Here is a 15,256-nt window from a genome sequence, read left to right on the forward strand (position 1 = left end):
GGCATTCACAGCTATTGTCTTTGTTGTATTCTTCTGAAGCTACTTGATGGAAGAAGAGCCTGTTTGCTTTTGAGTTTAGACTCGAGTGGTAGTTCTCCAAATCAGACTGTGGCACTAGAGCTCATCTTGATCTTCCATAAAACCATGGTAAGGTGTCCATTTATTCTGGCTTGGAGAAGATCCTCTTTTTTTTTTTTTTTTTTCCGCTTGTAATTTTTTTTCTCTTTTAGAGTATGTGGTAGCTCCTTTATGTTTTAGAAAATAACGAGGAGAATTAGTGAAAATTTGCCTTTTATTAAAACCCTTACCCGGAAAAAAAAATGGCAAGCTGCATACCTGTCTCCATGCTTATGTGAGAGTATTTCTCTATTGTGCCCACACATGGGCAAAAAGAAGCACAAATAAGCAAGTGGAGAATGTTACATAGACCCAGTAGAGTCACATTATAGAATTAGGTACAGCAGTTTAAAACGAATGAAAGAGAGCTGCAGTGATATAGAAAAATCACGAACGTTAAGAAAAGAAAGAACCTGAATAAATGTACCATGTAATGCCATCTACATGAATAAACCATCCAGAGAATAATAATAAGAACATGTTTAGCTACTATTCATACAATTAAAGAATAAATGAAAAGCTTTAAAGTTCCAAATCTTATGTCAGTTCCATATTACTATTTCTTACTGTTATATTTGTCATACTTATTTTGTTATTATTCATATTTAAAATGATCAGTTTATGAAGGTCAAAGTCTGGGCATCACTGGGCTAGAGTAGCATCAAGGCAAAGATTCCATGAACGTGATAAAGTACATTAAAAAGTCATCTCTAGTAATTATCACTATAATAATCATGCATTTTAAAAGGATAGTGTAAAAACCAGTTTAGTATTTTAAGTGCGATACCTGTACTTTTATTTCCATCATTTACACGCATTAAATTTTAATTATTTGAAACTCAGTGTTGCAGTATTCCACGTATAATAAATGTTTGCAAACTTATTTGTCACCACTGTCCCTCAGAGGTTCACCAGAGCACCTAAGGATATTATATCACATTTTGCATTTGGGGAAACCACATTTTGCATTTGGAACTGATTTGAACACGACGCCAATGCTGCTCTTGCAGCAGCACATGCATTTAAGTTTGCAGGAACACACCCTAGAGAAGCTGGTATGTACTCAGTTTGTCTTCTCCCCTCACCATCCACTCAGCTCCTCGGCTTCTAAAGCAAAGCCTTGCCCTCAGCTCTACCACAGCCCGAAAAGGATCCAAGTTCAGTTTTCAAGCGTTTGTCTCTTACATCATCGTCAGCCCCATACACTAGACTTGGAATCAACATCAAGGTAAGCCTTAGGGAGAGATCAGGTTTGTGGAACTGAAAACTTCAGGCCAACACGACAACGGTTCCTTGGACATTCAATCCAAAAGCCCCAGCTTGTGGGGGAGGAGGGAGTAAGCTGGTGGATCAGTGCCAGAGACCATCCTGCCTCTGGAGCTTTTCCAGGCCCTGATGCAACCAACAGCCATGGACTTTGGTAAAGGACAAACATCTCTGCTCTCAGTGTGCATCAATCACTGAATTTCACCAGACCTGGACCAGGATCCTGAATTCTTGCACAGATGGGACAATCATTTCCTTTTCTTGCAGCCTTTGGATTGCAGATGATTTGGGGGATCCTTTTGTTCCCTTGGACCTCAAACTCAGAGCCCCCTGAACTCTGTTTTATTGTCTCCTAGGAATCGATCAAATTTTCACCCTTTTCCTTATTAACAAGTGTAAAACAGATGTTTGCTGGGTCTCTGATCCCATAGGGTCTACAGGAGATCGGCTCGAATCATGGCTTGTGCTATTTCAAGTGAGGTCTTCTTTTTATAGTAAGCATCCAAATACTCATAAAGCAGCCAAGAAACTGATATTACTAAGCACACTATCTAAAGGCAGAAATTCCAAACAATCTTTTATTTTTTAAGTTGTAGCCTCCAGTTGAAAACCAGGTTTCCAATTCATATTAATTCTGGTGCTATTTCTCTCTGTAGTAGTCAAGGGTTCTATTGAATCAGATCATTACTTTCCTACATTAATGTGTTCCTGTACCTTTTGGATCTTAAACCATCACACTAAGAAGAGGAAGCCTTAAATATTTGATAAGAGAATAAGCAGTCTCCAGGTAAATTTAAAATTGCATCTCAAAAACCTTCTATATATTCTCAGGGCACTTTATTAACTAAACGTAATAACTGATAGCAATAGGACTATTACGCACACATCAGTGGATAGTGTTTTGCATTGAGACTGTAACAGGTCTCAATTGTGTTACTCAACTGCAGCTTGTTTAAAATAGAAACAAAAACTGGAAAAAAGAAAGAGCCAGAGAATGTGAACTTGGTTGTGGAATTCCACGAGTCTAAAAAGATAAAATCACAAATACAAAATTCATTTTTTAGCCGTGAAGTATTTTTGGTACATGGTCATTTATGCTAGAAGAATCCTGTAAGTGTAATGTTCTCAGTAAGTTGACTTCTTAGAACTTATACCGATGGCTCTTGCGCTTTGACCATTAAAAATTGAGCTCACTGTCAAAGAAGAGGAGAGCAGAGAAGAGAGAAAGCTCCATGGTTCCCCATGAGCATAATAAACAGAACGACCCTTATTAGTTCCCACTTGTGGGTCCTAGCACCCTTCTGGGTTAGTGGATTAGCCAACAAGCAGCTCTTTGGAGGGGATGTTGAGAGAGTTTGAACCAGTGAAGTAAGATGCCCACATAAGGTTCTTTGTGGTTGGACACAGGCAGGATGGAAAGAAAAGGGGAGAGGTGTGAGAAGGGATTGCACTCCAGCATAGAACTCCAAGAAGCCCAGAATTTCTAAATTTAAACAAGGCCTTTCAGGTCTTTTTGAAGGCCGCAAGATTGAACTTTTTACTTAACAGTTTTCATGACTTTTTAAGTCGTAGAGATGTGATATGTGGGTCTGTATTCATACTTTTGCGTTAGGCTGCACACAACTTAGAGGCAAGCCTGACACTGACCTGTTGATATCTAGCATGGAAAGCATTTCATACATGATATCATCAAATCCTCCCATTTCACAGAAAAAACAAAAACAGCTGAGTCCTCATGGGGTTCAATGACATATCCAAAATCTCTTGGTTTATCTCTTCTACTAGACAGGAGGAACTCTGGATGTGGGTTAAGTAAATCAAAATCACAACCACATCATCCTGGTAGAGGTTGGAACCTTGGCCTCTCATGCAACTAGTGCAGAACAAGAGTCTGAGAAGAGTCCCTTCCTTGTGGGATCCTGGCAGTGGGTAGAGAGGAATGAGGGGTCATGTGGAAGAACCCTGGAGGGCTGTACAGGCAAAGGCCCAGGAACACTGGAGGAAATCCAGCTCTGAATATCAAATCCATTGTTTAACATTAGCAAGTCCTTGATTTACTAATCTTCTGTCACTTTAGCAAGTAGTTTAATGATTTCTTAGTTGATTATATTCAATATTTATACATTAGGTTTAAAATCATCCCACAGTATTAATTCTTCCAATCCATGAGCATGGAATATTTTTCCATCTCTTTGTGTCTTAATTTCTTTCAGGAGTGTTCTGTAGTTTTTAGGGTATAGATGCTTTCCCTCTTTGGTTAGGTTTATTCCTAGGTATCTTATGCTTTTGGGTGCAATTGTAAATGGGATTGATTCCTTAATTTCTCTTTCTTCAGTTCCATTGTTAGTGTATAGAAATGCCACTGACTTCTGGGCATTGATTTTGTATCCTGCCACACTGCCGAATTGCTGTATGAGTTCTAGCAATCTTGGGGTGGAAGAATTAATATTGTGAAAATGTCAATGCTACCCGGGGCAATTTACACATTTAATGCAATCCCTATCATAATACCATGGACTTTCTTCAGAGATTTGGAACAAATCATCTTAAGATTTGTGTGAAATCAAAAAAGACCCCGAATAGCCAGGGGAATATTGAAAAAGAAAACTAGAGCTGGGGGCATGACAATACTGGATTTCAGGTTGTACTACAAAGCTGTGGTCATCAAGACAGTGTGGCACTGGCACAAAAACAGACACATAGATCAATGGAACAGAATAGAGAATCCAGAAATGAGCCCTCAACTCTATGGTCAACTAATATTGACCATAGCAGGAAAGACTATCCACTGGAAAAAGGGCAGTCTCTTCAACAAATGGTGCTGGGAAAATTGCACAGCCATGTGCAGAAGAATGAAACTAGAGCATTCTCTTGCACCAGACACAAAGATCTAAATGTGAGACAAGAACACATCAAAATCCTAGAGGAGAACACAGGCAACACCCTTTTTGAACTTGGCCACAGCAACTTCTTGCAAGATATATCCGTGAAGGCAAGGGAAACAAAAGCAAAAATGAATAATTGGGACTTAAGATAAAAAGCTTCTGCACAGCAAAAGAAATAGTCAACAAAACTAAAAGCCTACAGAATGGGAGATGATATTCATAAATGACCTATCAGATAAAGGGCTAGTATCCAAGATCTATAAAGAACTTATTAAACTCAACAGCAAAGGGTGAAACAATCCAATCATGAAAAGGGCAAAAGACATGAACAGAAATTTCACCAAAGAAGACCTACACGTGGCCAACAAGCACATGAGAAAACGCTCTGCATCGCTGGCCATCAGGGAAATACGAATCAAAACCACAACGAGATACCACCTCACCCCAGTGAGAATGGGGAAAATGAACAAGACGGGAAACCGCAAATGTTGGAGAGGATGTGGAGGAAGGGGAACCCTCCTGCACTGTTGGTGGGAATGTGACCTGGTGCAGCCACTCTGGAAAACTGTGTGGAGGTTCCTCAAAGAGTTAAAAATAGACCTGCCCTACGACCCAGCAATCGCACTGCTGGGGATTTACCCCAAAGATACAGATGCAGGGAAACACGGGGACACCTGCACCCCGATGTTCATAGCAGCAATGTCCACAATAGCCAAACTCTGGAAGGAGCCTCACTGTCCATCGAAAGATGAATGGATAAAGAAGCTGTGGTCTGTGTATACAATGGAATATTCCTCAGCCATTAGAAACGACAAATACCCACCATTTGCTTCCACATGGATGGAACTGGAGGGTATTATGCTGAGTGAAGTCAGTCAACCTTATATGGTCTCATTCATTTGGGGAATATAAAAAATAGTGAAAGGGAATAAAGGGGAAAGGAGAGAAAATGAGTGGGAAATATCAATGAGGGAGACAGGACATGAGAGACTCCTAACTCTGGGAAACGAACAAGGGGTGGTGGAAAGGGAGGTGGGGGGGGAGATGGGGTGACTGGGTGACAACGGGCACCGAGGGGAGCACTTGATGGGATGAGCACTGGGTGTTATGCTATATGTTGGCAAATTGAACTCCAATAAAAAATATATATACAAAAAAAATTATCCCACAGGTCAGATAGTAGGCTGAGTTTCAAGGTAGCCCCATAACTTTTTCTTGCCTGCGAAAGTACAAAGGTACAGGTTACTCTGCGGGGCCCCAAGCAAGTGCTCAATTACACGTTGGGGCAATTCCACCTTCCTCATCATCAGAACCATTGGAGCACCTGGTGGATTTAAAGTCGTGAAAAGGAATTATAGAAGAGAGACTCATGCTCTTTCATATGGGTCCAATGAGTTCAGCGACCTCAGAGAACCAAGTTTGAAACAAAGATGACTTACGGGGTACGAGAAGGAATAACATTGCTATTTAAAAATAAATCAATCAATCCTTTAGAGATAAGAGTTTTTCTTTAGAAACTTTGGAACAAAAATTGACCTTGCTGAGCCAAGAAATGTCATAGACTTTAAAAGATTTCTCAAGATCAATGATATATTTTTAAATCACTTTCCTTAAGCAAATCAGTCCTATCTTGTAACATGGCCGAAGGAGACCTATAGAAGTCGTTCCAAAAAGCACCATTGTGAGTCAAGGATGAGATCATAGTGGAGAATCAAGCAAACTTTCATTTTGATCAAATTAAAGTCTGAGTGTCCAGAGCAAGGATCTGCGATGCCTGTGATGTCATTCCCAGGCCCCACAATGTCTCACCTATATGCTCTTGTTTAGTGTTTAGAATCTACTTGTAAGAGGCACACACTTGAGACAGGATGATTTCAGAGATGCTCATTGTGCTTTGCAGTTGATCGAAGCTGCTTAATCTCAGAGACATGAGCGAATTTTCTTTTGCAGTCTTATATTCAACTTTCTTCCTTAAATAACCGCTTTGATTTTTTTTTTTTTTTTATGTTTCTTTCCTCTTTCCTTCTGTCCTCTCACTCCTCTGCTTTCTCATCTACTTTAGTTCCCTTTGTCCAGGGCACTCTCTTGTCTTCTCTAATTGACATCTCTAGCTCTCCCATGAAATTACCCAACTCTTCTCATCCCTGCCCCTGGTTCCTCCCCATTTGGAGTTCAGTGTCAAAAACTGTCTTGCAGCCAACGTTTGAACACTTCTCTAGTCAGAGTGACCCTTCCTAGATACCACTGTTTTGTGTTTGGAAATCCCAGCCCCAAATGACTTATCTCAGGCTGATGAAGCTCAAACCCCAGATTGTTATAAAATGACCCCACCTTACATGGAGTCAAAGCTCCTCCTCTGAACCCCTAGGGCATTTATCATTTGCATCATTCTTTTTTATTATTGTTATTGAGATGTAATTGTCATACCATACTAGCTGAGTTTCAGGTGTGCAGCATGATTCACTATGCGTAGGCACTGTGAAATAGTCACCACAATCGGTCTGGTTGCCATCGGTCGCCATGCACAGTTAATACAATATTATCGCCTATATTCCCCATGCTATGCGTTACATCCCCATGGCTTGCTCTACTGTAAGTTTGTGCTTCTAAATCCCCCTCTCATTTCATCCCCTCCTAGCCCTTCCCCTTCCAATACACTTTCTGTATATCTATGAGTCTAGGTTTTTTTTCTGTTTCTTTTGGTTTTTAGATTCTACATGTAAGAGAACTTCTGTGGTGTCTTTCTCTGACTTACGTCGTTCAGGATGATACCCTGAAGGTCCATCCATGTTATTGCAAATGGCAAGACTTCCTTCTTTTATTATGGCTGAATAATATCCCATCGTGTATATACACCACATCTTCTTTTCCATTCACCCACTGATTTTTCCATATCTTGGCTATTGTAAATAATGCCGCAGTAAACATAGGGGTGGATATATCTTTTCAAATTAGTGTTTTTTGTTTTCCTCAGGTAGATATCCAGAAGTAGAATTGCTGAATCATTGGGTAGTTCAATCTTTAACTCTTTGAGGAACCTCTATACTGTCTCACATAGTGACCACCCCAGTTTACATAGCCATCAGCAGTGGCCAGGGGTTCCCTTTTCTCCATATCCTTGCCAGCACTTGATATTTTTGTCTTTTTGATTATAGTCATTCTGACAGGTAAAAAATAATATCTCATTGTGGTTGTGATTTACATGTCCCTGACAACTAGGGATGTGGAACATCTTTTCATGTGCCTGTTGGCCATCTGTATGTCCTCTTTGGAAAAATGTCAATTTAGATACTCTGCCCATTTTTAAATTGGATTGCTTCTTTGTTTGTTTTGTTATTCTGTTGTATGAGTTGTTTATATATTTTTGGACATTAACCCCTTCTCAGATACATGATTTACAAATATCTTCTTGCATTTCGTAGTTTGCCTTTTTGTTCTGTTGACAGCTTCCTTCACGCTGCAGAAGCTTTTTAGTTTGATGTAATTGCATTTGTTTATTTTTGCTTTGTTTTCCTTTTGTTGGAGTCAGATCGAAGGAAAAATTGCTAAAACTCATGTCAAGGAGCATATTTGCCTTTTGTTTTTGTTTTTGTAGGTTTTTAAAGCGGTTTTATGGTTTCAAGTATTGCATTCTTTAATCCATTTTGAGTTAATTTTGTATGTGGTGTGAGTTAGTGTCTAGTTCCATTGTTTAGCATGTAACTATCCAGTCTCCCAATGCCATTTATTACAGAGACTGTCCTTTCTGTATCTAATACGTATCTAATATTCTTGCTTCCTTTGGTATAAATTAGTTGACTATATTTGTTTGGGTTTCTTTCTGGGCTCTATGAACTTTTCCATTGATCTATATATATGTCTGTTTTTATGCCCATATCATGCTGTTTTGGTTACTATACCTTTCTAATACTGTTTGAAATCAAGAAGCATACTTTCAACTTTGTTCTTTCTCAGGATTATTTTGGCCATTCAGAATCTTTTGTGGTTTCATATAAATGTTTGAATTGTTCGTTCTAGTTCTGTGAAAAATACCATTGGAATTTTGATAGAGATTGCATTGAATCTGTAGATTTGGGTAGTATGATCATTTTATTTATTTACTTACTTATTTTTGATTTATTTATTTGAGAGAGAGAAAAAGACAGACAATATGAGCAGGGAAAGGGGCAAAGAGAGAGGGAGAGAAAGAATTTCAAGAAGACTCCCCACTAAGCAAGGAGCCCAACACAGGCTCAATCTCACCTCCCTGAGATTATGACCTGAGCTGAAACCAAAAGTCGGATGCTCAGCCTACTGAGCCACCCCGGTACTCTTGGGTATTTTAATAATATTAATTTTTTCAATATTTTTAAATCTATGAGCATGAAATGTCTTTCTATTTATTTGTGTCTTTAATTTCTTTCATCAGTCAGGGTTTTATAGTTTTCACGTCCTTGATTGAAATTACTTCTGGGTATTTTACTCTTTCATGTGATTGTAAATGAGATTATTTTCTTGATTTCTCTTTCTGATAGTTGGTTATTAGTCTACAGAAATGCATAAGTTTTGCATATTAGTTTTGTATCCTGAAAATTTACTGAATCTGTTTATTAGTTCTAACAGTTTTTTGTGGTCTTCAGGATTTTCTGTATATAGTATCATGTCATCTACATATAGTAACAGTTTTATTTTTTCTTTCCAATTTAATGTCTTTTAGTTCTTTTTCTTGCCTAATTGCTGTGGCTAGGATTTTCAGCTCTGTATTTTAAGAAGTAATGACAGTGAGCATTCTTGTTTCATTCCTTAACTTGTGAAAAAGCTTTCAGCTTTTCACTGTTTGATATATTAGCTATGAGTTTGTCATATCTAGTTTTTATTATGTTGAGATGCATTCTCTCCATACCCACTATGTTGAGAGTTTTTATCATAAATGGATATTAGATTTTGTCAATATCAAATGCTTTTTTCTGCATCTGTTGAGATGATATTATTTTTACCTTTCGTTTTGTTAATGTAGTGTATCACATTGATTGATTTGCAGATGTTGAACCACCATTGCATCCCAAGAATAAATCTCACTTGATCATGGTGTATTATCCCTTTAATGTATTGTTGAACTCAGTTGCATAATATTTTATTGAGGATTTTTGCATCTATGTTCATTGGGGATATTGGCCTATAAATTTCCTTTTTCGTGTGTGAGGTCTTTGCATGGGTTTTAGCAATAGGGTAATGCTGGCTTCATAAAATGTGTTTGGAAGCTTTCCCTTCTTTTCAGGTTTTTGGAAAAGTTTGAAAAGGATAGGTATTAAATCTTTAAATGCTTGATAGCATTCACCAGTGAAGCCACCTGGTCCTGGGCTTTTCTTTTTTTGGAAGTTTGGGATTACTGATTCAGTCTCCTTATTAGTAATCAGTCTATTCAGATTTTCTATTTCTTCATATTAAGTATTTGGAAGATTATACATTTCTAGGAATTTATCCATTTCTTCTAGGTTGTTCAATTTGTTGTTATATAATTAGTCATAGTAGTCTTTTATGATTCTTTGTATTTCTGTAGTATCAGTTATAACTTCTTACATTTATGATTTTAGTTATTTGAGCCCTCTGTCTTTTTTTCTTGGTAAGTCTAACTAAAGGTTTGTCAGATTTGTTTATCTTTTCAAAGAACAGCTCTTAGTTTCATTGATTTTTTTTTACTGTATTTTTAGTTTATTTCATTGATTTCTGCTCTGATCTTTGTTATTTCCTTCATTCTACTAACTTTAGACTTTTTTTCTTTTTTCCTAAGCCCTTTAGGTATAAAGTTAAAGTGCTTATTTGAGAATTCTCATTTTTTGAGGTAGGCCTGCATTGCTATGAACTTCCCTTTTAGAACTCCTTTTTATTGCATCCTGTAGATTTTGATATGTTATATTTCTGTTTTCATTTGTCTCTAGATATCATTTATTTCTCCTTTGAGTTTTTCAATGACCCAGTAATCGTTCAGTAATAAGTTGTTTAATCTCCATGTATTTGTAGTTTTCCATATTTCTTCTTGCAACTGACTAGTTTTATTTCATTATGGTCAGAAAAGATGCTTGATATGATTTCAGTCTTTTTAAATTTATTGAGACTTGTTTTGTGGCCTAACACATGATCTGGTCTGGAAAATGTTCTATGTTCACTTGAGAAAAATGTATATTCTTTTGCTTTGGGGTGGAATGTTCTGTGTATGTCTATCAAAATGTCATTTAAGACCAATGTTTCCTCATTGATTTTCTGTCTGGATGATCTTTTCATTAATGTAAATAGAGTGTTAAAATCCCTTACTCTTATTGTATTGCTGTCAATTTCTCCCTTTAGGTCTGTTAATATTTGCTTTATATACTTTGATGCCCCTATAATGGGTGCATATGTATTTAGAAATGTTATCTTCATGCTGGATTGACCCCTCCATTATATACTGCCCTCTTTGTCTCTTATTAGTCTTTATTTTAAAGTCTATCTCATCTGATATGAGTGTGGCTATACCAGCTTTCTTTTTAGTTCCACTTGCACGGAATGTCTTTTTTCATTCCTTACTTCCAGTAAGGTTTCCTTATTTCTGAAGTAAGTGTCTTGTTGACAGTATATAGATGTGTCTTGTTTTTCATCCATTCAGCTGCTCTACATTTTTTGATTGGAGAATTTAGTCCATTTACAATTAAAGTAATTATTGACAGGTATGTACTTACTGCCATTTTGATCATTGTTTTCTGGCTGTTTTTGTAGTTCCTCTCTGTTCCTTTCTTCTTTTTCTCTCTTTGCTTACGGTTGGATGATTTTCTTTAGTTATTTAGTGATATGTTTAGATTCCTTTCTCATTTTCTTTTGTGTATTGACTTTTAAGTTTTTACCTGGTGGTTAGTATGAGGTTCACATATCTCAACCCACATATATAATAGTCTAGTTTAAGTTGATAATAAACCTAACATATTCCAAACTCTACATTTTTACTCCCCCCTGACACACATTTTATGTTTTTGTTGTCACTTTTTACATTTTTTTTATTTTACGTGTCCTTTAACAATGTGTCCCTTAACTAATATAGCTTCAGATAATTTTGTTACTTCTGTCTTTTAACTTCCTTAGTAGCTTTAGTTGACTAACCCACTACTTTTACTAGGTATTTACCTCTTCTAGTGAGATCTTTACTTTTATATGTTTTCTTGTTAATTAGTCCCATTTCTTTTTGGCTTAAGGAAGACCCTTTAATATTTCTTGTAAAGCCAGTTTAATAGTGATAAACTTTTTTTAGCTTTTGCTTATCTGAAAAAACTTAGTATCTCTCCTTCAAATGTGAATGATAATCTTGCTGAGTAGAGTATATTTTTTGGAAGTTTTTCCTTTTCAGCCTTTGAATATGTCATGCCACTCTCTTCTGCCTTGAAAATTTTCTAATGAGAAATCTGCTGATAGCCTTATGGGATTTCCCTTCTATGTAACAATTTGTTTTTCTCTTATTGTTTTTGAGGTTCTCTCTTTATCTTTGATTTATACATTTTAATGATAATATTTCCTGGTGTGATTCCCCTTGGATTCATCTTAGCTGGGACTTTCTCAGCTTTCTGGACTGGGATGTCTGTTTCCTTCCCTAGGTTAGGGAAATTTTCAGCTATTACTTATTTTATATATAATTATATATATATATATATATATATATATATATATATATATATATATATATTTCTTTAAATAAGTTGTCTGCTTCTTTTTTCTCTCTTCTTCTGGTGCTCCTATAATGTGAATATTCTTCTTGATGTTGTCCCAGAGGTCTCTTAACTTATCCTCATTTAAAAATTTTTATTTCCTTTTTGCTGCTGGGGTGAGTTCCATTGCTTTATCTTCCAACTTGCCAATCTATTCTTATGCTTCATCCAGTCTGCTGTTGAAATCCTCTAGTCTGTTTTTCAGTTCAGTTATTGTATTCTTCAGCTCTCTGACTTCTGTTACTTATATTTTCTGTCTGTTGAGGTTCTTATCCATTCTCCCAAGTCCAGTGAGCATCTTTGTTACCATTACTTTGAATACTTTATCAGATAACTTATCTCCATATCATTAAGGTCTTTTTCTGAGGTTTTTGTCTTAGTTTGGAAAGTATTTCTCCATTTCTTAATTTTGCTTGACTGTGTTTGTTTCTATGTAGTAGGGGAAACAACTATACCTCTCTCTGTCTTGAAGGAATGGCCTTATATAAGTAGATGATGATTCTTCTTGTTCAGCCTTGTAGCTCTTGATTATTTCTCAAACCTTTGTGATTGTCTAAGCCACCTGATTATTGATATGCCCCTGTTTTTTTTGCCAAGACCCGTCAGTGACCCAAAGGGAAGAATCAAATTTACCACCTACTTTCAAGCTGATTGGAAGCCAGACTCTCAGCAGCTATTAAATTCTGCAAATATTTATAGTCCACTGAGACTGCAGTCACAATCACTGCTGGCCTCCAGACCAGATCTGGAAGTAACTTAACCATGAGTAACAGTCACAAAAATCAGGGCTCCAGATGAGTGTGTAAGCTTCTTCCTGGGAAATCTTACTGAGCCATACCAAGGCCAAGGGGGTGTGCAAGGATAGTGTTTTCTTATTTACCTTCCCTGGGAACACCTCCTTAGCCTCTAGATGTGTGGGAAGCCTGTAGCCAGCCCCTCGCTCAGGCTGAAGCTCCAGGCTAAGTAAACAGGCCTTTTTATAGGAAGACTGGGGTTGTGTTTGGAAGAAATGATACTGAGTACTTTGAGTACTTTCCTCAGTATTTAGGATTATGAGTCTCAAACTAGAACAGGTATTTAAAAACTGTGGCAAAGCCTGGTAAGAAAGGAAGTGATCCTGGAAGGAAAGAACAGTTTTCCCAAATGCAGAGCTGAGTTGAAGATTTTATGTCCCATTCTGAGACACAAATTTGAGTAGGAAGACCAGGTGAAAGAGGACCTGTGGCCCAGCCTCTGAGGAAACGCAACAAAGGAAATGTAAATCAGGCACATACCTAACGCTCCAAAACTGCAATTGTTAGCTGATAAGAGCAAACACTTTCTGGTAGCTTACCATGTGCTGTACTATGTGCATGCCATTTCATTTAGTCCTCATATTTATCAGTCCCAAGTTTCTAGGCAGGAAATTGAGGCTTAATTATTAACTTGCCCAAAATGATAGTTAGAAGTTGGTGGAAGTAGGATTTGAAGCCATTCATTCTGACTCCAAAGTCTAAACTGGTTATCACTAACATTACTATCTTAAGAGGGTTGAAACAGGTGCTACATGTAGAATCTTCTCTGAGCGGGGGAGAAATGACAGTTCTTAGTGGAGCAGCTGGAGCCTGGGCAGGGAGGAACCCGCAGCCTCCACAGGGACTGGCTAGAGCGAAACAGAGCAGATGGGGAGCCAGAGCAAGGCCTGAGGCAGCGGTGGTGCAGGGTGTCTAGGGGAAGAGCTATAATGGTGGTGCTCCCAGCAGCAGTGGAGTCACCTGGGGAAAGAGGCTACACATGGCCCCACACAAGAGGAGAGTGGGAACTGCTGCCTTAGGGTGGCTGATGGCAAATTTGGGAGCTTTAATAACTAAACTTGATAGGGCTAGGACTCAGATGTCTTTATTCCTCATCTCTCAATGTTGACAGTGTATGACTTGTCTCCCCAGCTTCACTCCATAGTCAGTGAGGGCATGAGCGAGCTTTCTACGTCTTTAGCACCTCACAATGAAGACACCCAATGTCAGTTTATTTGCTTAGAAATTATGCATTCATCCATATTTTGGAAAGAACACACTTCTGTACACTCCTTATTTCTGCCTGCTAGGAACACTGTTCCTGGTGAACAGTGTTCACTTTTCAGAACAAAAGTGAGCAAACCGCTGAGAAAACTCCCTTGAAGTATTATTCCAGGTGTGTGTAGATGTGTGTCTAAGGAGAGAAACGTGGCGTTTGTTGTGCATCTACTAGGAGCCAGGCTCCATGCCAGACGCAGTACAAATGTCCTTTCATTTAATCTTTAAGTGGCTGGATAAAGTAGTGGAAATTATTAATATGTATTTTGTACAGATGCAAAAACTTAGAGACCCAAACTCAGACAGTTAATGAATCATGTGAGCCCAGGTCATTCTGGCTCCAAAATCCACTCCCCCTGCACTCCTACCCCCACCCCATTTCACTGAGAAATTTGCCTCGTAGAGAAAAGGTCTTTATAGGATAAAATTCCCCAGCTCCCCTAAGTCCCTGTGGCCACTGGCTTTCAACCTCCTTGAGTGGCTTTCCAAGCTCAGGCATCCTGCCTGGTGCCGCGGCTGCTGTCCTGGGGCAGGGACAAAGTGAATCTTGGATGACATGAGGCTGGTCCAGAGACACACACCGTGGATGAAATTAGGCATCGGTGGCTCGGGTCCCCCTTTTCCACATCAGAATAATGAATACTCTCAGGATGTGTTTCAACATTAAGGGCCCTGCCCAACAGTTCGGTAGGTTCCCAGGCCATCAGCCGCTGGCTCCCCACACAGCCCCTTCCATGCCCTGCGCCTCACAGGGCTCCGAGCCATCTTCAGGGATGCGGCAGGATGTCTTCACCATTCACAGAGGATGACACTGGAACTTTTCTGTCCATAAAATTAAATCATGAAAATAGAGCTTTCTCTGGAGGCCTGGGCCTTGACCCCCAGGGCTGCAGTAAGAAGAAAACAAACGTGGGGCAGTAAATAAACCAAGGAGAGGAGAGAGCTCTCGTCCTCTCCTCAGGAAAACTCAGGAAACATGAAGCCAAGTTCAGTCAGCCTGTGCCAACGTTGTCACCAGGAACTGTAGTCGCCCGTGGGAGCCCGCGCTGCCGGAGAGCCGAGGGGGACCCGGCCAAGTGCGCTTCCCGCGCGTGAGAAGCCCGCGGCGGGGGGGGCCCAGGCGCCAGGAGCTTCCCGGCCCGCCCCTGGGGGGCCACGGGGACGAGGGGCGCCGCTGTGCGCCTTCTGAGCGCGCAGCCCAGGGCTCACGGCTGGGGTGGCTGGGGGG

The 15,256-nt window shown here is 39.0% G+C and overlaps 1 long non-coding RNA gene across 1 annotated transcript in view; it reads left to right on the forward strand.

Moving 5' to 3' along the window:
• The window catches only part of LOC111097793, a 343,982-nt gene that overhangs the window by 307,983 nt on the left and 20,743 nt on the right, over nucleotides 1–15,256 (forward strand). The gene's annotated exons all lie outside the window — the stretch shown is intronic.

Source organism: Canis lupus, chromosome 10 (assembly GCF_011100685.1).
Source record: "Canis lupus familiaris isolate Mischka breed German Shepherd chromosome 10, alternate assembly UU_Cfam_GSD_1.0, whole genome shotgun sequence".
In the NCBI taxonomy this organism is placed as follows: Eukaryota; Metazoa; Chordata; class Mammalia; order Carnivora; family Canidae; genus Canis; species Canis lupus.